General features: G+C 45.6%; 1 pseudogene; it reads right to left on the bottom strand.

Annotated features, from left to right (window-relative positions):
- The window catches only part of LOC123055538 (uncharacterized), a 45894-nt pseudogene that overhangs the window by 1567 nt on the left and 18525 nt on the right, over positions 1–25802 (bottom strand).

Here is a 25802-nt window from a genome sequence, read left to right as displayed (position 1 = left end):
GCCCACCTGCCCGAAACAACACAAATCCCATTAAGAGGAGAAACTGTCAAATATTTCGAAGCACACCTTACCAAAACAATCGACGACATTGGTTGTTGAAGTGGGATCGGTAAGTTATACATTCTTTAGATTAACCGCATAAGTTATTATTTTTAAACACAAATGAAAAAGGTGCGACCCAATTGGCGATTAACTACGAGGCCTGATGACATTTAGTGCTCTACAAGAACAAATAATTCTGTACCAGTTTGGCCTAACAGCATAAATGAAAACTCTAAACTTGAAAGAAAAAGGTCCAGCAGTCAAACCAGCGACTTCCTATCCTGATAGTGCAAACTAACACCCGACGAAGATTGTTTCTTATACATAGGCTAATTTTGCTCAAGACAAAATATACATAGGCTAATGGTTCTTTTATACCGAGTGGGAGCTGCAACCCACCGGCGAAGTTTTTGCTACATGCGTGGATCCGGCAAGAAACATGAGGAAAGACGGCGGCGACTGTAGCATCCAGCAGCGCGGGAGCGGCGGGGAGAGGGGGCACAGGTGAGGGGGTGGTTGCTGGCGGGCCAGGAAGACGTGCAGGCGACAGGGAGCAGCGCCCGTGCTGCGTGCGGAGAGGAAGAAGGGGAGGGGAAGTCAACGCGCAGATCGGATGGCTGCTCGATGGACCATACGATTGGGGCTCGACCGGCCAAACCATTTGGGCCGACGCGCCGGCGACTAGCGTCGCCCTTACCTATATAAATGGTCTCAGTACAATAGCGTATTTAGCAAACAAATTTTGGCGGCTCTGGTAGTTAATCTCGAATTCCTGAGATCTTCAGGTGGCTGGTTCGAGCCCCCTGGGTACCTTTTTCATGTGATGAGCTAAAATTAATTAATTTACGCTGTTACCTGTTAGCAAAAGATATAGAAAGCACCTATGCCACTTGTGCACGTAATGTCACATTGGCTGTTTTGGTTACATGCGCGCGCATGTTACCTTTCTAGGTTCAAAGGCCCGTGGTCATTATTTTTTCTCAATGTGAATTTTGCTGTTTCTGACATGTGGGCCTCCCAGCATTATTTTTGTGCGAAAAATAAAAGCTGAGATTTTTTTTACAAAAAGAGCAGGTCGCACGTCCTGTCCATCCGGTCACCAACAGCGGCCCCACGCCACGCTGGCATGCCTCGTCAACGCGTGGACGTATACAAATGAGTTTTGCACCATATTTAAACCGCATAGCCAAGTTTTTACGCCATTTCAATATATAACACAACTTGTAGCACTAAAGTGATCATTCACGTCAAGTTCTAACAACAATGGTGTAATTGACTCTATAAGTTATTTTCTAAACTACGAGATACATTCCTCCACTTGCCATCTGTCTTGATTGATAAGATTTCAGATTTAAGTCCTATAGACCGAAGAGGAGCGAGTATTCCTTATGTATAGGACGAAGGTTTGCCACCGAGCGGCACAATGTTGTGGCAGCTATATATAGTACCTACTTGCAAAAACAAATGCTTGGTAGACCTAGGGTACACGTTGAAAAGGAAATCGCTAGGATGGTGCCGTGCATATGGCCGCTCCGGCTTAAAGCCCTATATACGATCTGGTTCTGAACTAATTTTAAATAGTTTGGATTGCTTACTTTTAAGCTATCACCTTGACTAGAGATAAACCTTTAGTCCCGGTTCATATAATCAACCGGTACTAAAGGTCACACTATATATAGTGCTTCGTCCAGCCCGAGCCGAAGCACTCTGTTTTTTCCCTCTCCTCTATTTTCTTCCTCTTCCTCTCGAGCTCACACTTCATTTTTGCCAAAATTTGTGAAGATTTGAAGGCACCCCATCCATCCAAGTGATCACAAAGGTTAGCAACTTTGTCCTTTCATCTCTCATTACTAGATTAGCTCTTGCAATGCTCTATAAGTATAGTGATTTATGGGTTTTATTTTGGGAGGAATTATATGTGGTAGTATTTGATTTATATGCAATTTGAGGTCAAAATAACTCTTAGTTTGCATATGTAGGTGTGGTTTACTCAGTGCCTTCCCGTCTCCGTCCTAACCACCGTCGATCGCCCGCACCGTCCCGTCGCCGGCACCACCTTGTGGTGAGCCTCTTGTTCTTATCTTTTTATATAAAAAATCATATTTGTGTGATTTAGATATATAGTTACTCGTATAATTATCTTACCCGTACGTTGTTTGTTATAACTAGTGCCATGGTGTTGATATCCGTCCCCGTCGACCCTCATCCGGGTTATGATTCGGATGTGGTATATTCTCTTTTATAACTATTTGTTGCACCTCATGCTAATGACAAATTATTCCCATCAAGTTGACATAGATAATTTTATCTAGGAGGTATGTGAACCGGAAATTCCAACCGACCCTATTATCGAGAGGTAAAATTTAGTTGAAAGAGAAAATGAGTATTTGAAAGAAAATTGAAAAGAATTGAGGGGGAGAAGATGGAATTGGAGTTGCAGGTTGCCAATGTCGTCGATGATCACGAGATCAAGATGGAGGAAATGCGCTTGAAGATTAGAAAGATTAGAAAGATTAGAAAATATGACATTGATAGTGAGGCTTGGTATCAAGAGTTATTTGTATGTTGCATTTAAGTGTTGTATGAACTTGTATTAATTTGGTCTATTCGGTGTTGTGTAATGAAGATGAGCCGACAATGGATGTACGATGACCGATGCTCTCCCCAGTTCGTTAATGGCATGCAAACTTTTCTGCTTGCGGCTGAGGAAAACAGCGGGCGGATGGTTTTATGCCTTGTCGATGTGCTGGCTGTAAGAATGATCAGAATTGCTCTAAGCTAAGAACCATTCACGTCCACCTGTTTGAGTCCGGTTTCATGCCCCACTATAATGTTTGGAGCAAGCACGGAGAAAGAGGGGTTATGATGGAAGACAATAAAGAAGAAGAGAACGACGACAGCTATCCTGGCCATGGCTTCCCTGAATACGACGGGACAACTATGTGGGAAGAAGCTGAGCCAGCGATGCGGGAAGAAGCTGAAGAAGATGCATCAGATGAGCCCACTGATGATCTAGGTAGGGCCATTGCCGATGCAAAGAGAAACTGCGGAAGTGAAAAGGAGAAGAAGAAGTTGCAGCGCATGTTAGAGGATCACAAGAAATTGTTGTACCCGAATTGCGACGCTGACAAGAAAAAGCTGGACACCACACTGGAATTGCTGCAATGGAAGGCAGAGAATGGTGTATCTGACAAGGGATTTGGAAAGTTGCTGATAATGTTAAAGAAGATGCTTCCAAATGACAACGAATTGCCCGAGAGTACGTACAAAGCAAAGACGGCTGTCTGCCCTCTAGGATTAGAGGTGCACCCTAATGAATGCATCCTCTACCGCGGTGAGTACAAGAATTTGACGCGCGCCTGATATGCTGTGCATTGCGCTATAAGATCAATCGCGATGACCCTGGTAATGTCGAGGGCGAGCGCCCCAGGAAGAAGATTCCTGCCAAGGTGATGTGGTATACTCCTATAATACCACGGTTGAAACATTTGTTCCAAAATAAAGAGCATGACAAGTCGATGCGATGGCACAGAGAAGACCGTAAGAAAGACGGGAAGTTGAGAGTACCCGCTGACGGGTCGCAGTGGAGAAAAATCGAGAGAAAGTACTGGGAGGACTTTGCAGGTGACACAAGGAACGTATGGTTTGGTCTAAGCGCAGATGGCATTAATCCTTTTGGGGAGCAGAGCAGCAACCATAGCACCTTGCATGTGACTCTATGTATGTATAACCTTCCTCCTTGGTTGTGCATGAAGCGGAAGTTCATTATGATGCCAGTGCTCATCCAAGGCCCTAAGCAACCCGGCAACGACATTGATGTGTACCTAAGGCCATTAGTTGAAGAACTCTTACAGTTGTGGAATGGAAAAGCTGTACGTGCGTGGGATGAGCATAAACATGAAGAATTTGACCTACAGGCGTTGCTGTTCGTGACCATCAATTATTGGCCTGCTCTCAGTAACCTTTCAGGACAGACAAACAAGGGATACCGCGCATGCACGCACAGTTTGGATGATACTGACAATATATATTTGGATAATTGTAGGAAGAATGTGTACCTGGGACATCGTCGATTTCTTCTGAGCAGGCATCCCGTAAGAAAGAAAGTCAAGCATTTCAAAGGTGAGGCAGATCACCAGACGAAGTCTCGCCACCGTACTGGTGATGATGTACATGATATGGTCAAGGATTTGAAGGTAATCTTTGGAAAGGGTCCTGGCGGACAATCTGTTCCGAATGACACTGACTGACGTGCACCCATGTGGAAGAAGAAATCTATATTTTTGGACCTGCCCTATTGGAAAGACCTAGAGGCCCGCTCCGCAATCGACGTGATGCACGTGACGAACAATCTTTGTGTGACCCTGCTTGGCTTCTTGGGCATGTATGAGAAGACAAAAGATACACCGGATGCACGGGAGGACCAGCAACGTATGCACGGAAAGAAGGCACACATCAGGGTCATGCTAGCTACGCTCTTACCAAAGAAGAGAAGGAAATCTTCGTTGAATGCCTGCTCAGTATGAAGGTCCCGTCTGGCTTCTCGTCGAATATAAAGGGAATAATAAATATGGCAGAGAAAAAGTTTCAGAACCTAAAGTCTCATGACTGCGACGTGATTATGACGCAACTGCTTCCGGATGCATTGAGGGGGCTTCTACCGAAAAACATTCGATTAGCCATTGTGAAGCTATGTGCATTCCTCAATGCAACCTCTCAGAAGGTAATCGATCCAGAAATCATACCAAGGTTAGAGAATGATTTGGTGCAATGTCTTGTCAGTTTCGAGTTGGTGTTCCCACCAACCTTCTTCAACATCATGACGCACGTCCTAGTTCACCTATGCGAAGAGATTAACATTCTGGATCCTTTATTTCTGCACAATATGTTCCCCTTTGAGAGGTTCATGGGAGTCTTAAAGAAATATGTTCATAACCGTGCTAGGCCAGAAGGAAGCATCTCCAAGGGCCATGAATATGTGGAGGTCATTGAGTTTTCTGTTGACTTTATTCCTGACCTTAAGCCGATTGGTGTTCCTGAATCGCGGCATAAGGGCAGACTGGGTGGAAATGGCACGCTAGGACCGAAAACAATAATATGTATGGACGGGCATTCTCTCACTCAAGCACACTACACAGTTCTACAAAATTCCGCATTGGTGGCTCTGTATATGGAGGAACACAAGAATTTTCTACGCTCCAAACACCAGGAGCAGTCTGACGACTGTGAGGGAGTCCTGGACTAAGGGGTCCTCGGGCATACGGCCTGTTAACCATGGGCCGGACTGATGGGTTGTGAAGATATCAAGACCGAAAACTGCACCCGTGTCCGGATGGGACTCTCCTTGGTGTGGAAGGCAAGCTTGGCGATCGAACGTGTAGATATCTCCCTCTGTAACCGACCTCATGTAATCCCAGATCCTCCCGGTGTCTATATAAACCGGAGGACTTAGTTCGGAGACATATATTCATTACCATAGTCATACATGCTAGACTTCTAGGGTTTAGCCAATACGATCTCGTGGTAGATCAACTCTTGTAATACTCATATTCATCAAGATCAATCAAGCAGGAAGTAGGGTATTACCTGCATAGAGAGGGCCCGAACCTGGGTAAACATCGTGTCCCCTGTCTCCTATTCCCATCGACCTTAGACGCACAGTTCGGGACCCCCTACCCGAGATCCGCCGGTTTTGACACCGACATTGGTGCTTTCATTGAGAGTTCCACTGTGACGTCGATGACAGGATCGATGACTCGCCTCGTCCTTAAAGACAATATCACCGCCGGAGGGGGCCTGGCCCCAGGCCAAACCCTCCGGCTGGGCAGGTTTACCATGACCGCCCGTTCGGCCGTTAAGCCGACGATGACCTCTCGGGCCATCGAAAATCTCCTTTGTATCGAATCCAAACACTCCAAGCAGATGGATCCGGCGAAGCTCTCGTCTTTGAACGAACTCCTGGATCGCATCGCCGCCCTGGGAATTGCCACAGATTACGATCGGATCGGGCTTAAACCCGACCAAAGAGAAATTAAATCTTCACCGGTCACCTACCAGATAGCGGTTGTCGAGGAGCAAGACGGTGACTCTTCCCTATGCTGAAGATGGACTATGTTCGAATCGCCGACCTTGCAGAGCTGGATACCCACCAGCGAAAGGATGTGACCAGCCTTCCAAACATAGAATCGGACGGCGGGCATAAGCAATCTGAAGTTACTCCGGAGTCCGGACTGTTAAGTCTGGAATATCTTCAGACTCCGGATCATCGATCGGGTCAGGGTTCGGATTCAAGTCCACCCACCCACCCAGACGTAAGCGCTCTTATCAGCATACAACAGCAGTCTCAGGAAACAATCCACCACTTCTGGGGCAGATTCCTCCTTGTCAAGGACAAGGTTAAAGATTGCCGCGACGAGGACGCGATATCAGCGTTCTGCAACAATTGCACGGACGAAGGAATACTCAACACCATCAACCGCCATCGCTTATTACACTTCGCAGACTTGGCAACTATCGTGCAGAAGTATAACGCAATGGAATGCTCCTGGAAAACTCAGGCAGCCCGTTGGGAACCATCGGCCCTCACTCAACCCCTCATTCAGGCGAAAAGGGCACACTCTTGTAACAGGCCCGGTCCAATAGTAAAGAAATATAAGTCCATTACGGGGCGCGGAACTGTTCTGGAAGGATGGCTCGATGGGCCATGCAAAATACACGCAACACTGAATAACATACCAACGCATAGCCTTAGAGCATGTTGGATACTCCGGCAAGTGGCCAGGAGCGGCGATAATATCCTCACCAAGAATATCCCAGAACAACACCCCCCAGAATATGACGACCCCAGAGTATTGACGGTCTTCGAGACATTCTCTTCAAACAATAAGCGCAAAAGGGACTCCGCGAACTCGCTGAAGTCTGTCAAATCGCCGCGACAAACCCTTGGAACGACACAGCTATAACCTTCAATGCCGGTGACGAGCCGAAATACAAGATAGTCCGAGCGCCAGCCGCATTAGTTCTCAGTCCCATCGTGGACAGCTTTAGACTCACCAAGATCCTCATGGATGACTGTAGCGGACTAAACCCCATTTATGAGGATACACTCCACAAAATGGAAATAGGCAGAAGCCGCATCAAGCAAAGCAGCACGATCTTCCGAGGAACTATTCCCAGTCGGGAGGTGCGGTGTGCGGGTAAAATCACACTCGACGTGGTATTCGGCATGCCGGATAATTATCGGTCCGAGGAAATAACCTTCCAAGTGGCTCCTTTCAACAGCGGATATCACGCCCTCTTGGGGCGAGAAGCATTTACACGCTTCCAAGTTGTACCTCATTATGGGTACATGAAGCTTAAGATGCTCAGGCCCAACGGCGTAATCACTCTCGTTAGTGATCCGGACATAGCACTCCGCGCCGAAAATAAAACTGCATCCTTGGCCCTTGAGGCATTATCTGAAGCCCTCGCGGCCGAAGAGTTAACCGCACTGCGCTCCACGGTGGACCAGGACGATGTGATCCTAGAAAAACGCCCCAAATCCACCTCCTAAAAGCCAGCGGAAGAGATAGTCAAATTCCAGGTCCATCCAACGGACCCCAAGAAGAGAGCATCTATTGGGGCGCAACTAGACCCAACGGTCGACACCGCGCTACGGGATTTTCTTTGCGAAAACTGGGATATATTCGCCTGACACCCTTCTGATATGCCAGGAATCCCGCGCAAGCTGGCCGAACACAGCCTCAACATACTAAAGTGATATAAACCGGTCAAACAAACACTGCGGCGCTTTTCCGAGCCCAAACGCCAAGCCATGCAAGTGGAGCTAGCCAAGCTAATCGAGGCTGGATTCATTAGAGAAATAAAACATCTGGACTGGCTGGCAAACCTGGTGATGGTACCAAAGAAGGATAAATCCTGGCGCCTGTGCGTCGATTTTAAAGACCTCAATAAGGCTTGCCCTAAGGATCCCTTCCCCCTCCCCCGCATTGACCAAATTATTGACGCTACCGCAGGACACGACTCGCTGTGTTTTCTCGACTCATATTCCGGATAACATCAAATCAAAATGAAGGAGTCCGATCAAGCTGCAACAGCATTCATTACCCCATACGGGCCATTCTGCTTCAACACGATGCCCTTCGGGCTCAAGAACGTCGGCGCCACATATCAACGCATGATTCAAACATGCCTAGAAAAACAGATCGGCAAGATAGTTGAAGCTTATGTGGACGACATCGTCATCAAAACTAGGTACGTCGAAACAATAATAGACGATTTACGTCTCACATTCGACAACCTCCGCGCATATGACTGTAGGAGATATGCCCTAGAGGCAATAATAAATGTTATTGATTATCTCCCTATTCATAATTATGTTTATGTTCCATGCTATAACTGCTGTGGTTCCCGAGCCCGTATATCCATAAAGGCTCTGGGGAGAACCCATATGCACGTGTGGAAAAATAAACGGTAAAATGTATTCCTAGTCGTGCCTCTAAGACTAGCTCAAGTGTTGCATGATGATTATGTTTTCCCAATCATGGGCATGTCTATGCCAAGCAACTTTGAGGGCACAATGTCAGGAAGGACATTTGTGTTGAATCGACCCGAATTGATGTTATGCTATGAGATACATTCGTCACAAGTTAATGGTTTATAACACAGAGATAGTTAATGTTTGCATAATTCCTTAGACCATGAGAGTATCGAGTTTCTTCATGCTTGCTTCATGAACTTTGGGGTTTGTTAAGCGTCATCCGTAACTGGATGGCTATTACGGCGCGGGTTCATGGGAAAGTATGTTAAGTAACTTGATAGCTCGAGATTGGGATTTGCACCTCCGACGATGGAGAGATATACTCGGGCCCACTCGGTGTTACGGTGTCCATCATCGTCTGGCCAGACACTTTGTGATTTGATCACGGGGATGCCGTAACACGAAACGAGAAAAGAGAACAAAACCGGTAACGAGGTAACTTGCATAGTGGACAAAGTGTTGGCCCACGGGGATGCAATAAATCTCACCTCAGGTGTTTGTGATATATCGTGAAGCAACAGGAATAGCTCACCTCAACTGGAGGTTCACTCGAATATTCATTCGTGTGGGTATAGGGGTCAATATGGGTGTCCACGGCTCCGATGTTGATCATTGATCGGAAGGGGTTCCAGGTCATGTCTATACTTCACCGAACCTATAGGGTCACATGCTTAAGGGTCATCTATCTGCTGAATACTAGACAGGGAGTCTGAGAGAAAATCACCGAAAAAGTTTCAGACACCGAAAAGTTTCGGACAGCGGAATCGTACCGCAGAGAGGTCACCGGATGAGTTTCGGTGAAACCGAAAAAGTTGTTTCGGGGTATGCCATTAAGTCAAAATGGTTTCGGCCCATGCCTGATAATTCTTGGAGGGTGCCAGAATTTTCAGAAATAAAAAGCGAAAATGTTTCGGAGCTGCCGGTACCGCTTTGGCTGTTTTTCGCAGATGAAATTCACTAATCTGAAATTGTTTCAGAACGAATCCAAAATCATTTTAGTGGGTACTGGAATTATTCTAAGACCCACAGAAATATTTTCGGATTTAGTGGACGCGAAAAATTGTCTTCATGAATAGTGAAAACGCATTCTTGTTTGCTTTTCGCAGATGAAAATTACTAAACCGAAATTGTTTCGGAACGCGTTGACAATTATTTTAGTGGGTACTGGAAATGTTCTGAGCCCACATAAATATTTTCAATTCGAACGGACGCTGAAAAATGTCGTCATGAATAGTGAAAGTGCTTTTTGCTTGGCTTCTTGGAGAAGCCACCTTGAGGGCCTTTTCGGTATTTCCACCCTTGGCTTCTTGGAGAAGCCACCCTTGGGCTTGGCCTATAAATAGGGGTGGAGGGGGCTGCTAAAAGGATCATCCCTTCTCACATACAAGTGCCATGCATGATCTGGCTTCTCTCTCCCTCCCAGCGAAATAGTTTCGTAGAGCCGAAAGGCTGTCTGGGTTCCGGTGGGAACTAGTTCTGGACGGCGAAGCCCTGCCGGATAGATGACACCGTATGTGTGCAACTCTGTAGAGAGATCGTAGTTTCGGTCTTAGTTCGTGAGTGCCTCCCGAAGGGCTGTCCGTGTGACCGTCCGAGTTTCGAAGGTCCTCCCGAAGGGCTGTCCGAGTGACCGTTCGAGTTTCGAAGGTCCTCCCGAAGGGCTGTCCGCGACACCGTCCGGGGGGCTGTTCGACCGCCTCCCGGAGGGCTGTCTGAGGAGCAGATGAGGGTATACATCCTCGCGGTTGGGAGGTTGTAAATCCTAGCTGCGGGGATCTGCACCGCCGATCGTCATCGACTCTACTTCCCGCTGCGCTACGAGTCGGTAACAAAAAAGATCAAACCTTGTATGCAGTCTCCATAGTGGTCCTGGGCTCGTGCGTAGGTCGGAAATTTTTTGTTTTCTGCTGCATTACCCTACAGTGGCATCATGAGCCGTGCTATGCGTAGATGTAGGTTGCGATCTAGAATACATAGAGATGTATGGGTATTGCATGATATAATTAGGTAGTAGATGAGATCTATTGCTGAAAATTATTTATGCGGGTGACAGATGAAATCTGTTACCCAACGTTCTTGTTGCTTCCCTAGAATTTGCGTTTTCTCAATCTCGAGACAGGATGGTGGAATTTGACAAAGTTCTGGCAATCCGTGATCCTGATTGATCATGGAAGTGCTATCAGTTCTTTGGGTTCTGCCGTAGTCAAAAGAAAGATGAAATTCACAGATGAAAGGGCATTGCAGATATTATCTGCACGGGGGTCATGCGTATGACGAAGTTTAGTATGGGGCTCGAGATTTAATTATCTTGTGTTTCATACACCCCGAGATGTTAATCTAGCAACTTGAATAATCATACTTGATGATAAAACGTTGGTAGCTGCGGTTTAAGTCAAAACCTTAGAAGCCACGTAAAATAAAATTTTGCATAAACCGATTAGAGGTGTCTAACTTGGTTTTGCAGGATGTGCATGTGATGTGGTATAGCAATGCTCATATTCAATTTGATTATGTATGAGATGACTACATGATGTAATTAACATGACCTGCGTGTCATGATTCGGCATGATGGCTGGAGCCATATGATTGTCACTTTAATGACCTGCGTGTCAACCTTAAGTAATGCACTTATTTTATTAGCTATAGAGATAGCAATATTATCTGGTGCATCGACAAGGTGGTGGCAATCTTCGTGAAGGTGAACACCGACGCGAATGCCGAAGACGAAGAAATGAAAGACTTCTCCGTCAGAAAGGGCTATACCATATCATGCTATTATGAATTGCCTGAGATGTTTATCCCTTATGATGCACCCTTCTTGATTGCGCGGTAGTCGCTTTTTATTAGGGTGATCTCTCACAAAAATACCAAGTAGTTAGTGTTCTCCCAAGTGTAGCACCGTCACGACACCTATCTTTTCGGGGTGCGCCGTGTCACACGGGTACGAACGATTAGAGAAGTGTGAGGCGGGTAAGTTGAGACCTCGCAGCGAGATCACTTGGTTGTCTTGACGTTCAGGCATGACCATCATGAGCTCGGAACACACGCATCGAAAGATGAACAAGAGTCACATAGAGATGTGATTGGCAAGTTGGCCTACCGGTTGAGATTTTTCGTCATCAGTGGTGTTACACCAATGGCGAACAATTGAAATGTGGGTCTTGTATCACTCACAATCAATTTTGAGAGATATTGATTTGAGTGGGAGCGCACTGTTGAATTAACATGTTTAATTCTCAATGCAATTAATTTTGAACACTGTCTAAGTGTGGTTTGCATAATAGTTGTAGAATAATGGCTCGCATTTCCACCTTCCCTATTAAAAATTGAATAGCTGTTAAATATCTGGTTAAAACTTTACGATTGGTAACGTAATATGAGGATTGTCCTCAAAAGTGCCGAGAAGGACTTTGTCCTATCGCATGCTTTCCGTATCCTCCCGCTAATGCTATGGATCATGCGACTCTCGTCCTTCGATCCAAAAGCTATAATTCCGTTTCAGTCAAGTGCAATATGTTTGCTTCCATGAGACCCGAACTTCGAAAGTTTGGATAGTTATGTGATATTCATAGAATCTGAAAATCATTTTCAGAGACAGACAAAAGCTAAAAGATATGAGATATCCAAAGCAATGTTTGTTTGCAAACTATTAGTAAAAGTGTTTACTATGCATTAGACTGATAAAAGAGGGATCCAGGAGAACGCCTGCCATATGATGAAAGGTGAATAAAACAACAACTTAAAGAGAAAGGAAGTGTCCGAAGGGTGTTAGTAAGACTTTCACGCCTAGGAAGTCCGGGGCTAATGCCACTCTTAAGTTACCAGCTAAGGCCCCTAAATGACCGCTCAGTGATAAAGGAGGTGGGGGTGCAAAGACGGGTGCTTCTTCTGAGAGTAGGAGAAATACTAAAAGTTAAACTGTTAGAAGTATAAAAGCAAAAGGAAAGAAGACTGGAATATCCAGCTCATGTATGAATGTCATACAAGTTTTTGATGTATAGAAGGCTCGTCAAAGATATAGTTCTTGTGAATTATGGTTAAACATGTTAATCACTAATTCTTGGGTATTGTGAGTTAATCACAAAATGCCCGCTCGATTGCATTCTATTGCAACTCGATGTAACAACTGCTATGGCCTGAAAGACTAGCCAGGAATGAGGTTGAGATACACACATGGAACATAGTAAATGTTACTATACCTTCCATCGGTGTATTACCCATGTATTTACTTTCATAATTCATTTTAGAGTTTCACACTCTAGCCCTTTGCATAAGGTATCTTGCAAGAAGGTTGTCCATAAGAGAACTTTTCATGTTCGGTGTTATGAATAACATAAGGGCCATACTTTCATTATGAATGAGATGTATGTTATGAATATTGATTAATACATTACCTCTGGGTTTACCTTCATAATTCATTTTAGAGTTTCATACACTCTAGCCATTGCACAATGTTTGATGCGAGAGGGTTGTTCAGAAAAGAACAATTGTTGTTCAGAATTATGAATAACATAAGGGCCATACTTCCATCATCGATGGGACGTATGTTATGAATATTGATGGTAATATGGTACATCCATAAACACTGACACTGAATGTCGCAAGACTAGAAGAATACCACACAAGTGTGGCACTGCATTTGGTCACATTGGAGAAACCCGCATGGAAAATTCCATTATGATGGATTTTGAAGTCGTTTGAATTTGAATCATCTGACGCTTGCAACTTTCCTCCGAAAAGTGAAGAGACTGAAATACCGTTCACAGGCCATAAGGAACGAGCAACAAAGCTTATTGGTGATCATACATTTGATGTATGTAGTTCAATAAATGTTGTTGCAAGTAGTGGATTTATCTATCTTCAGAAATGACTCAAGTAGATATATGGATATTTGCTTGATGAGACGTAAGTCTGGATCTTTTGAAATCATTCGAAAGGTTTTCAAAAATGAAGTAGAAGTTATTGTAACAAGAAAATTATGTTTCTGCAATTTGATTGCACAAAGGAATATTTGAGTTACATGTTTAGCGAATGTCTGATGAGTTGTGAAAGAGGTTTCATAACTTGCACCTCCGGAACACCACTGCAAGTGAAAAGTCCGTGGAGATGTAATCTAACCATTTATGACATGGTAAGGTCAAAGATGACATAAATAAATTTGCCATTATCCTTTTTAAAGTGATGCTTTAGAGACAGCGGCTTTTACACTGAAAAGAGCTACATCGGGTCTGTTGAAATGAAGCCATGGTATGGTACGCCCAACCATGTTATATCTTTTCTTAACATTTGGAATATGGGGCTTGTGTAAAAGGTTACAAACCTATTCCAAATCAGACAAGTGCTACTTTGTAGGTTATACCAAAATGTTGGGTATTCCTCCCTCACTATACCGAGGCAAATAGTTTTGCCGCGAAACGGTGTGCTTTTAAAGAGAATGGTTCTTTTAAAAAGATGAGTGCGAGAATAGTGCAACTCGACGAGATAAACAGTATCTTCGTCATCAGATCAAAGGAAAGAGACCTTGGAAGTAATTCCAGAGTTTCCTACTGTGACTGATACGGAAGTCTCTACAATAAAATGTATGAACTTCGGTCGAACTTGCAGCTAAACCACGTAGGCAAGGCTCGTGCAAACCTCTCAGGTGCGCAAACGAGATATTGTTGTTGGACAACATTATACCTACGATACACAAGGAAGCGTTGATGGGCCCTAACTCCAGAATTGGCTAAATGCCAATACAACTCGAGTTAGTTTCCATATAAGTGATTCAAGATTAAAACCTCGATACACCTTTCGGAAGACTTAGAGTCTAACGAATATTTATGGAACTTAAAACTGATACGGATAAAATGTTTTATCCATAAAGCTCGACTTGTTGAAATAACAAGTTCAAGAGTTGACTACGATGAGGTTGTTTTCATCGTAGCGATGCTTAAAGTCGGTTCGGGTTGAACTAGCAATTAATACATATTTCAATCACGAGATATGAAACATGGATGATAAAAGGATTTCCATCTGATGGAAATGAAAGCTAGGACTTGTATATGATACAGTCCAAAGTAATTTGTCGATCCAGAGGATGCTAGGAGGTATGCAAACTTCAGAGTTCCAGCAATGGACAAAAGAGAGCAAAATGGAGTTGGAATCTTCGTGTTTTGATGAAATGGTCAAAGGGGTTTTGACTTCATCAATGGGTAACAAAGATGCTTGTAATTCAAGAAAGTAAGTGGGAGCGTAATAATATTTCTAAAAACCTTATGTGCTTGGCACATTGGTAATTGGAAATAAATTTCTTGACACAAATTAGGACTTCATTTGAAAATAGTTTTTCGATGAAGTGCTTAGGCTAAATAGCCTCAATATTAGGCATGATGATCTATGGAGATAGATTTACCTAATGGGGCTAAGCAATGAATACATATTGACAAGATGCTAAAACCTTTTTGCATTTAAAACGCCAAGGAGTGATTCTTGCCAAAGTCACATGGAAATAGTTTTTGCAAGACTCGGTGTCCCAAAACACTGATGAGTAAAATACATGATGGAGATTCCACACACTCTTGTGTTTGGATTAATCATGTATTCCATGGTATGTAAAACAACCAGATATGTCCGATACTCCCAAGGTGTTGCGAGTATGGATACCAAAGTGATCAAATTACTGATCATGGGACAACAGTGAAAGATGTCACAGAGTACTAGAGTAAGTATTGATGACATGGTTTTCTCGCAAGCAGAGATCATGAAGAGTTCGTTGTAAAATGTTACATCGATACAATCTTCATCTTTTCTCCATGCGATTTTCGATTTAAATTAAGGGTTTTGTGTAACACACAATGTGGTGGCACAGTTAGTTGGAATTTGTTCAAACTAGTTACTGTGGCGAATTCTATAACATGGGCTAAGTATGTTGACGCTTTAGAAGCGACAAAGAAGATGTTGAATCATATAGTTCATTCATGAACTTAGTATAGTTCCAAGATGGCTTTTGACAATGGGACACTACTGCAGGTAGTTGCTCCATAACTCAGTCTGAGGAATCCAGGTTCGACCTGTGATTCACATACATACAAAGCCAAGTCCACACAAAATATGAATTTTGTGAAAACGTGAAAACGCGAGGACATGCAAAGATACACACGGAACTGAAGTCGTCAGATCCGTTGGACATCAGGTTATACCACAAGCGAAGCATATTTACACCGGTGTGCCACAGGTGTGAAGTGCATTAGCATAAGCTAGATTATTGTCTCTAGTGCAAGTGGGAGTCTGTAGGAGATATGCCCAAGAGGCAATAATAAATGTTATTGATTATCTCCCTGTTCATAATTATGTTTATGTTCCATGCTATAACTGTTGTGGTTCCCGAGCCCGTATATCCATAATGGCTCTGGGGAGAACCCATATGCACGTGTGGAATAGTAAACGGTAAAATGTATTCCTATTCGTGCCTCTAAGACTAGCTCAAGTGTTGCATGATGATTATGTTTTCCCAATCAGGGGCATGTCTATGCCAAGCAACTTTGAGGGCACAATGTCAGGAAGGACATTTGTGTTGAATCGACCCGAATTGATGTTATGCTCTGAGATACATTCGTCACAAGTTAATGGTTTATAACACAGAGATGGTTAATGTTTGCATGATTCCTTAGACCATGAGAGTATCGAGTTTCTTCATGCTTCATGAACTTTGGGGTTTGTTAAACGTCATCCGTAACTGGATGGCTATTACGGCGGCTTACGGGTTCATGGGAAAGTATGTTAAGTAACTTGATAGCTCGAGATTGGGATTTGCTCCTCCGATGATGGAGAGATATACTCGGGCCCACTCGGTGTTACGGTGTCCATCATCGTCTGGCCAGACACTTTGTGATTTGATCACGGGGATGCCGGAACACGAAACGAGAAAAGAGAACAAAACCGGTAACGAGGTAACTTGCATAGTGGACAAAGTGTTGGCCCACGGGGATGCAATAAATCTCACCTCAGGTGTTTGTGATATATCGTGAAGCAACAGGAATAGCTCACCTCAACTGGAGGTTCACTCGAATATTCATTCGTGTGGGTATAGGGGTCAATATGGGTGTCCACGGCTCCGATGTTGATCATTGATCGGAAGGGGTTCCAGGTCATGTCTATACTTCACCGAACCTATAGGATCACACGCTTAAGGGTCATCTATCTGCTGAATACTAGACAGGGAGTCTGAGAGAAAATCACCGAAAAAGTTTCGGACACCGAAAAGTTACGGACAGCGGAATCGTACCGCAGAGAGAGGTCACCGGATGAGTTTCGGTGAAACCGAAAAAGTTGTTTCGGGGTATGCCATTAAGTCAAAATGGTTTCGGCACATGCCTGATAATTCTTGGAGGGTGCTAGAATCATTCTGGAAACTTTTTGGAATTTTCAGAAATAAAAACCGAAAATGTTTCCGAGCTGCCGGTACCACTTTGGCTGTTTTTCGTAGATGAAATTCACTAATCTGAAATTGTTTCAGAACGAATCCAAAATCATTTTAGTGGGTACTAGAATTATTCTAAGACCCGCAGAAATATTTTCGGATTTAGTGGACGCGAAAAATTGTCTTCATGAATAGTGAAAACGCATTCTTGTTTGCTTTTCGCAGATGAAAATCACTAAACCGAAATTGTTTCAGAACGCGTTGAAAATTATTTTAGTGGGTACTGGACATGCTCTGAGCCCACATAAATATTTTCAGTTCGAACGGACGCTGAAAAATGTCGTCATGAATAGTGAAAGTGCTTTTTGCTTGGCTTCTTGGAGAAGCCACCTTGAGGGCCTTTTTGGTATTTCCCCCCTTGGCTTCTTGGAGAAGCCACCCTTGGGCTTGGCCTATAAATAGGGGTGGAGGGGGCTGCCAAAAGGATCATCCCTTCTCACATACAAGTGCCATGCATGATCTGGCTTCTCTCTCCCTCCCAGCGAAATAGTTTCGTAGAGCCGAAAGGCTGTCTGGGTTCCGGTGGGAACTAGTTCTGGACGGCGAAGCCCTGCCGGATAGATGACACCGTATGTGTGCAACTCTGTAGAGAGATCGTAGTTTCAGTCTTAGTTCGTGAGTGCCTCCCGAAGGGCTGTCCGTGTGACCGTCCGAGTTTCGAAGGTCCTCCCGAAGGGCTGTCCGAGTGACCGTTCGAGTTTCGAAGGTCCTCCCGAAGGGCTGTCCACGACACCGTCCAGGGGGCTGTTCGACCGCCTCCCGGAGGGCTGTCTGAGGAGCAGATGAGGGTATACATCCTCGCGGTTGGGAGGTTGTAAATCCTAGCTGCGGGGATCTGCACCGCCGATCGTCATCGACTCTACTTCCCGCTGCGCTACGAGTCGGTAACGAAAAAGATCAAACCTTGTATGCAGTCTCCATAGTGGTCCTGGGCTCGTGCGTAGGTCGGAAATTTTTTGTTTTCTGATGCGTTACCCTACAGCCCATAGCGGGCATGGGCGCTAACGGGTGCGGGCAAAGGGGTGCCCGCACACCAGGCCACCAGGGGAGGGGAGCGATGGCCACGACGGGCGGGAGCGGGGCAGCGCAGCAACGGGCGCCGGCGGCCGGAGGCAGGCACGGCAAGCGGTTGCCGGGGTTGAGCGCGGGGAGGGTAGGTGGAAGGAGGAGGCCATGGCGGAGCTAGGCGGAGGGCGAGCGGCACGCGGTGGTGCCGGAGCATGACCAGGGGTGTGAGCGGGACACACGGGCCAGGCGCGGTGCGGGGACAAGGCCGCGTCATGGCGCGCGTGCGAGGGGATGGCGGGAGGTGGTTGCGGCAGAGCCGCGCGGTTGCGGGTGAGCGCAGTGGACGGCCAACGGGCGCGTGGCGTCAGGGGTCACAGCGGGCGCGGAAGCCGGACGACGCCGGTGGGCGGGGGCAGCGCGGTGGCCAGAAGCGCGCGGGGCGATGGCCGGTCTGAGGGCCGCGGCAACGAGCGCGAGCGAGCGCGCAGCGCGGGCAGGAGGGGTCGCGCGAGGGAGAGGGGAGGGGAATAGGCTCACATCGATCCTGTCGTTGTGCAATCGCGTGCTCGGGAAGGGCCTGAGGTAGACGGACGGCGGCGACGAGGTCGGGGTCGTCCAGCAAGGCGGCACCGACGACATCGGGGCGGTCCGGGGCGACGTCGAGGTGCGGGCGATGGAGACGGCGTGGCGGGCGGCAGGGCTCCGGCGAGGTGGAGCCAGGTGCGATGGGGTCGATCCCCCGATGCAATCTAGGGGCTGAGGGAGGAGTGGGGAGGCGTCCGGCAAGTGGCGGTGGTCGGCGACGGGGCCGGGGCGGCATCGGGCGGCGGCGGCGGAGGCGAGTACCACGATCCCGATCTGGATCGGGGGTAGGAGGAGAGGAGCGTGGGGATCGTGGGGGGAGTGGGAGTTCTTGCGGGTGGTGGGCTAGGGTTTCCGTCAGTGGGGGGTTATGGAGAGTGTGAGGGGCGCCGGCTGGGCCGGTGGGCTGGCCAGCTGGGCCGTCTGGCCCGGTTGGCCAAGTGGGGGCTTTTTTCTTTTATTTTGTTTTCTGGTTTTCTTTTCTTTTTATTCTTTTTCCTTTTCTATTTTATTTAGGTACACTTTATTCTTAGTTTAGTGAAATATGACAATAGCTCCAAATTAGTGTTTCAACACAACCCACTACCCTAAAAAGTTTGACCTCAAAATTAAATAGTTCATGATTTTATAAAAAATATCAAAGGCACTTATTTAATCGTTTTAACTACTGTTGTAATCATTTTAGAGTATTAAAACATTTTATAAAAGTGGGGTTTCCTCACCACAATTAACTTTGCATTACTTGGCACAACCCGGACATTTTAGTTTTAAAGTTTGAAAACTTTTGTTGTTTGCCTTTAATTCAATTTTGAATTTGGATCAGTTTTGAACTAACCCGAGATTAACTACAGTGACAGAGGTGACGTGGCATCATTAGCAGGGAATTACTATAGTCTAATTGTCCCGGCGTCACAATTCTCCTCCAGTACAAGAAATCTCGTCCCGAGATTTAAGAGGGGAGTAAGGGGGAAAGTTCTGGTTACAAAATTCGAACGATTCTTCTCGGTCTTGGTTGCTCTTCCCGAAGTAATTGATCCCTTTTGGTGATGTCTTCATTTCTCAGCTCCAGGTCATCAAGATGAAGTGGCCATCCTTCCTTCGGAGTCTTCATCATACTAACTAAAGATTAAGGGGGTATACCGGAAGAATGGACCTCTGTAGGGTAGACTATCTGGTAGACAACAACGAGGAAGGTGGCGGAAAGTAACTCTCGAATTTAAATTTAAGACAATATCGAGAGCAAAGTGAGAAGGTGCAAAATAGAAGTTTCAAGCGCATAGGCAATCGTTCATTGCCTGAAGAGAAGTGTGAAAAGGGTTCAGAGCAATGGGAATAAGTATTTGCGTCTGATACCAGATTGATGATCTCATCGGAAGGTGGCTCCTGAATTACACACAAGGCCACGCGCGAGGAATAACTTTGGTAATAGGGGGTGTACAGGAGAGTTAGGTTTCGATCCTGTGGAACTGTGGGTTATGGGCCCACCATGTGGGTTAAAAGGAGGAAGGGCGGTGACGTCTTGCACGATCATGAAAGCAAGGCATGTCAGGGGATAGTCTGTCGGTTATGTCGGCAACAACATCAGTACCAAGGGCGAGGGACGAAGAGAACCATTTTCCTGCTCGTTGAACGAGGCAGACCAATAGGCAAAGTTCTCATCCATCGGTGGTTACCGGATTGCTATCAACAAAAGCAAAAGGGTCTTACTGACACGGTTGTACACTAAGGTGTTCTACATAAGCAGAAGAATACTACTACTTATAAAATATAGATCACAAGAAGGGTTAAGCAAACCAATGGAAAGGAAAGGTGATTACCAGGTTTAATCAGAACAATGGGGAGGAAAATGTGCTTCAGGGTTATATCCTTCCCAAGGATAAGCAGAGCATGATATCCATGATAGGGTATAAAGTAGATAACCCTTTTAGGTAAGGGGAGAGAAATTTCATGACATTACCCATACAACGGTGTTTGGATAATTGAGCGAGAAACATTTAGCATTGGGCTTCAAATGTTCTTGTTGAAAATCGGATTACCACAGACATGCTTCGAGATAGCATTGACATGGTCTTCGAGCAAGGTCGGACTTGGATACACAAAGGATTCGTCAGGAACAACTTATAGAATAAGTCTGACAATTTCCTCATGGAAGAATGGTTAACCTTGCTAAAAAGGATACTATAAAAGTAGGTCCTCCACCCAGGTGCGATAGGCATGACATCACCTTACTGGGTCTTATAACGACCAATGTTATAACTCTTGGAAATATGTTCCAACCATCATATCTGACCGAGATTCAGATCTGATTGGTATCAGGATACCTCAGACTTAGGATCCTGAGATAAAAAGGTGCGACACGAATTGACGAGAAGACATCATAAGATTCTTGGGAAATGAACTATGGAAGCGAGTTCCGAAACAAGAGTTCATCAGTAAACCAAGGAGAGGATGAGAAGGTGGCTGATGGACTCAGCGACAAATCATCGAGATTCCCAAAGGATGGATTTCCACAATTATGTGAACAAGGAGATAACATTTGCCAGATCAAATGATATAATGATGTATGCTCGAGGAAAACATACACACTTGAACATTGGTTGAAAGGTGCACCCAAAATATGGGCTTATGTAGCATGACCATGTTAGAATGGTGATTCAATAACCAATAGTCTGAGGATGAACTATCGGCCATTAACTTCAAAGCAATAGGGTTGCTAGAAGTACAGAATCCCAGCAGCACCGTTCACTTGTTGGTATCCCGGTTAGATTCAACACGGGACCAAGAAGGAAAGGTTATGGTGAGAAGTATTACTTGCATCAATAATTCATAAGAGGTGGTGAAATTCTCACGACATTCTTGACATAAACGATGGTAATACTCCAAGGTAGAGCATAACATAAGTCGGATAGCAAGGAACTCAATGTACAACGCAAAACTAGAACAAGTTTTGTGTTGGGAGGGAGATCAATAATGTTGTCGATGTTAACACAAATCATCGAGGGGGCAAGCATGGAATTCTCTCCTAAGGAACTCAATGTACGTCTCGGAAGAAGTTAAAATTTTGACGATGACCATGACACATTTATCGACAGGTTTCAAGAAGATGTAATCGATGGGCGACGACATCACACAAAGGGAATGATGAAGTTATTATAACCATAGATAAGATGCCATCTCATAATTCGGAGTTGTCTCTCAAGACAAAAAATATGATGCGGAAAGTTCGATGTAAGCTTAGAGCACTGTCGGGATTGTGTCCCGGGGATGAAGGACATAGGTAGAATGGTCAAGCAGTCAGCCTGACGATGATGATGTAGTCAATCAGTTGGGAATGACATGATCGAGTACAAAACTCGTAAGCAATGAAGATTACTAAGAGTTGTCGAATAGCAGTGCGGACTCGATTCACTATTTGGTGTTCTCGGTTGACGACAACCTAGAACTCGTGGAGTGAATATGATAGGGAAAGGTATTACTTCATCAGAAATTCATAAGATGAAGTGCAATGGGTTGGTATCCTCGAGATACCAGGGGGTAATACTCGAAAGTAGCTCAGGATAGAAACTGAACTGGATTGTTGAGTAACGATAGCAGATACTTTAACTTTCTCAAAATAGACGAGGTACTGGAATGGTTTCCTTTCAGAAATATATTAAGTAAAGTTAGCATGGTTGGAACCATAGCTGCAAGGGATCCAATATAATGACTCCGGAAGAATTATTCAAATGATTCAATACTTTTGCAGGAAGCTTCCATGATAAGTTCCACATCGGGTCCATGGGCATGAACACAAGTTCAAGGTCGACTCCCACTTCTTCAATGTATAACCTTTCATTCACCTCTCGGTTTTCGAAAATGGCATTAGTGTTGAAAGTTTTACCTGGTGCAATACCAGATAAGTATGACCCGTGAAATCTTTCGGGTTCACATAGATTAAGGAAGGCATAGGTTCAACCCATCGGGGCATCTTTGGAGCATATACCACAAATTTCGAGAATAAATAACACAAACTCGATAGTAGAGCATGCTTGAGAAAGCAGAGGATACAATTTACCAAAGGCATTATGTATCTAAGGAAAAGCTCACAAGCTTATTGAATATGAAGGACGTTGTCGGATAAAACCCAACAAATGAACTGGCGGTCCACAACGGAGCTGATGTGAGCATCGGCACACAATCAGAAGAAGAAACAATGGAAAGGCATTGGAGTATAGAAACAACTGACTAATTCAAAGCTCAAATGTAAAGGAATTGTGATTTCTCACCAAGGGATCAGAAGCAGACGCTATGATTAAGAATGGATAAGTTGAATAGACTTAGGGGTACATTCGACGACAACTTGATTGGTCGAGGGCCAGCTCATGTTCAAAATGACGTCTGAGCCGGAAGGATGAATTCTAGGATCTGATTGAGGATTGCGAGCATTTGCAACATATCGAATCAAGTGACTCGAAATGACAGTGATAGAGGATGCCAACGGAGATTACTACAAGTATGGAATTAACCATAATGCAAGAAGGCAAGGAAATCAAGAGCAATGGGCTGCTGAGGATTTTCAGAAATTCGAATGGTATTTCGAGGACTTATTTGAAACACATGAACGGCTAGGGATGAGCGGATACTCGGCAAGTGCGAGGAATTATCCGCAGGGGTATTTATGTGGCTAGTAACTGCAAGGCAGCAGGCACAAAGTATTCTCGGAATATCCGAAGTATTTTAGGGTATCTTGTAATAACAAGAACAATTGGAAGTGAAGCTATGGACGACAAGTGTATGCAGTTACCCATAAGTTTTTATCGATGGTCGGGAATAGCAAAAGCGGTGGGCACAAAGTCTCGAGTGAATATGGAAGAGTATCTTTGAAATCTTCTGGTGAAGTCGGCCATCATCTGGAATGAAGGAGCTCTCTGGGAGAAAGTATTTACGAGAACCTAGAGTTAGAGTTAGCAAAACCATTTAACCCGAATAGAAGAGAGATCAGAATCTCAGAGTATAGACTAGGAGTAAAAGATCCTAATACCACCCAATGGCGACGTGGGTCCGTAAGACACACAGCCATGTTAGTAAAAGTTTTGCAATGACTACACTCGACTTCGGCCAAGGAGGTGGAAAGGGGGATTCCTACAGGCAGTCGTCTCTGATACCAACTTGTGACGCCCCCGATTCAATCGTACACTAATCATCCACCCAAATGTGTACGATCAAGATCAAGGACTCACGGGAAGATATCACAACACAACTCTAGACACAAATTAAAATAATACAAGCCTTATATTACAAGCCATGGCCTCGAGGGCTCGAATACATAAGCTCGAAAACACAAGAGTTAGCGGAAGCAACAATATCTGAGTACAGACATGAGTTAGACAAGTTTGCCTTAAGAAGGCTAGCACAAAAGCAACAATGATCGAAAAGGGAAGGCCTCCTGCCTGGGAGCCTCCTAACTACTCCTGGTCGTCGGCGGCCTGAACGTAGTAGTAGGCACCTCCGGTGTAGTAGGAGTCGTCGTCGAAGGTGGCGTCTGGCTCCTGGGCTCCAGCATCTGGTTGCGACAACCAGGAAGAAAGGAAAAGGGGGGAAAGGGGGAGAAAAGCAACCGTGAGTACTCATCCAAAGTACTCACAAGCAAGGATCTACACTACTTATGCATGGGTATCTGTGTAAAGAGGCAATATCGGTGGAAGGAACTGCAGAAAGCTAGAATAAGAGGGGGATAGCTAGTCCTGTCAAAGACTACGCTTCTGGCAGCCTCCATCTTGCAGCATGTAGAAGAGAGCAGATGGTAAGTTCACCAAGTATCATCGCATAGCATAATCCTATCCGGCGATCCTCCCCTCGTCGCCCTGTGTGAGAGCGATCACCGGGTTATATCTGGCACTTGGAAGGGTGTGTTTTATTAAGTATCTGGTTCTAGTTGTCATAAGGTCAAGGTAGAACTCCGGGTCGTCCTGTTACCGAAGATCACGGCTATTCGAATAGATAAACTTCCCTGCAGGGGTGCACCACATTACCCAACACGCTCGATCCCATTTGGCCGGACACACTTTCCTGGGTCATGCCCGGCCTCGGAAGATCAACACGTCGCAGCCCTACCTAGGCACAACAGAGAGGTCAGCACGCCGGTCTAAATCCTATGGCGCAGGGGTCTCGGCCCATCGCCCATTGCACACATGCACGTTGCGAGGGCAGCCGAAAGCAGACCTAGCCTCCCTAATACAAGAGCAGGCGTTCCAGTCCAATCCGGCGCGCGCCGCTCAGTCGCTGACGTCCAGAAGGCTTCGGCTGATACCACGACGTCGAGTGCCCATAACTGTTCCCGCCTAGTTGGTTAGTGCGTATAGGCTAGTGGCCAGACTCAGATCAAATACCAAGATCTCGTTAAGCGTGTAAATTGAAGTATCCGCGAACGCCGACTAGGGCCAGGCCCACCTCTCTCCTAGGTGGTCTCAACCTGCCATGTCGCTCCGCCACAAAGTAACAGTTGGGGGCCGTCGGAAACCCAGGTCCACCTCTACCGGGATGGAGCCACCTGCCCCTTCAGCCCCCATCTCCAAACAGTATCATAAGTAATGTAACAGTATAAAGTATATAGCATATGCCCGTGATCACCTCCCGAAGTGATCACGGCCCAGTAGTATAGCATGGCAGACGGACAAGAGTGTAGGGCCACTGATGGAACACGTGCATCCTATACTAAGCATTTGGATAGCAGGTAAAGGTAACAACTGTAGCAACAATGACAGGCTATGCAGCAGAATAGGATTAACCGAAAGCAGTAACATGCTACACTACTCTAATGCAAGCAGTAGAGAGAAGGAATAGGTGATATCTGGTGATCAAGGGGGGGCTTGCCTGGTTGCTCTGGCAAGAAGGAGGGGTCGTCAACACCATAGTCGATCGGGGCAGCAGTGGCGGCGTCAGTCTCGTAGTCTACCGAAGAGAAGAGGGGGAAGAAACAATGAATACAATGCAAATAGATGCATATCGATGCATGACATGTCAAGTAACGGTGCTAGGTGTGCCCTAACGCAGTAGGAGGTGATACCGGCGAAGGGGGGAAACATCCGGGAAAGTATCCCCGGAGTTTCGCGTTTTCGAACAGATGAACCAGAGGGGGAAAGTTGCGTGTTCGCTATGCTAGGGATGTGTGGTAGACGAGCGGGATGCGTA

The sequence above is a fragment of the Triticum aestivum genome, chromosome 2D (assembly GCF_018294505.1).
Source record: "Triticum aestivum cultivar Chinese Spring chromosome 2D, IWGSC CS RefSeq v2.1, whole genome shotgun sequence".
In the NCBI taxonomy this organism is placed as follows: Eukaryota; Viridiplantae; Streptophyta; class Magnoliopsida; order Poales; family Poaceae; genus Triticum; species Triticum aestivum.
This window is presented reverse-complemented; position numbering and strand designations above follow the sequence as displayed.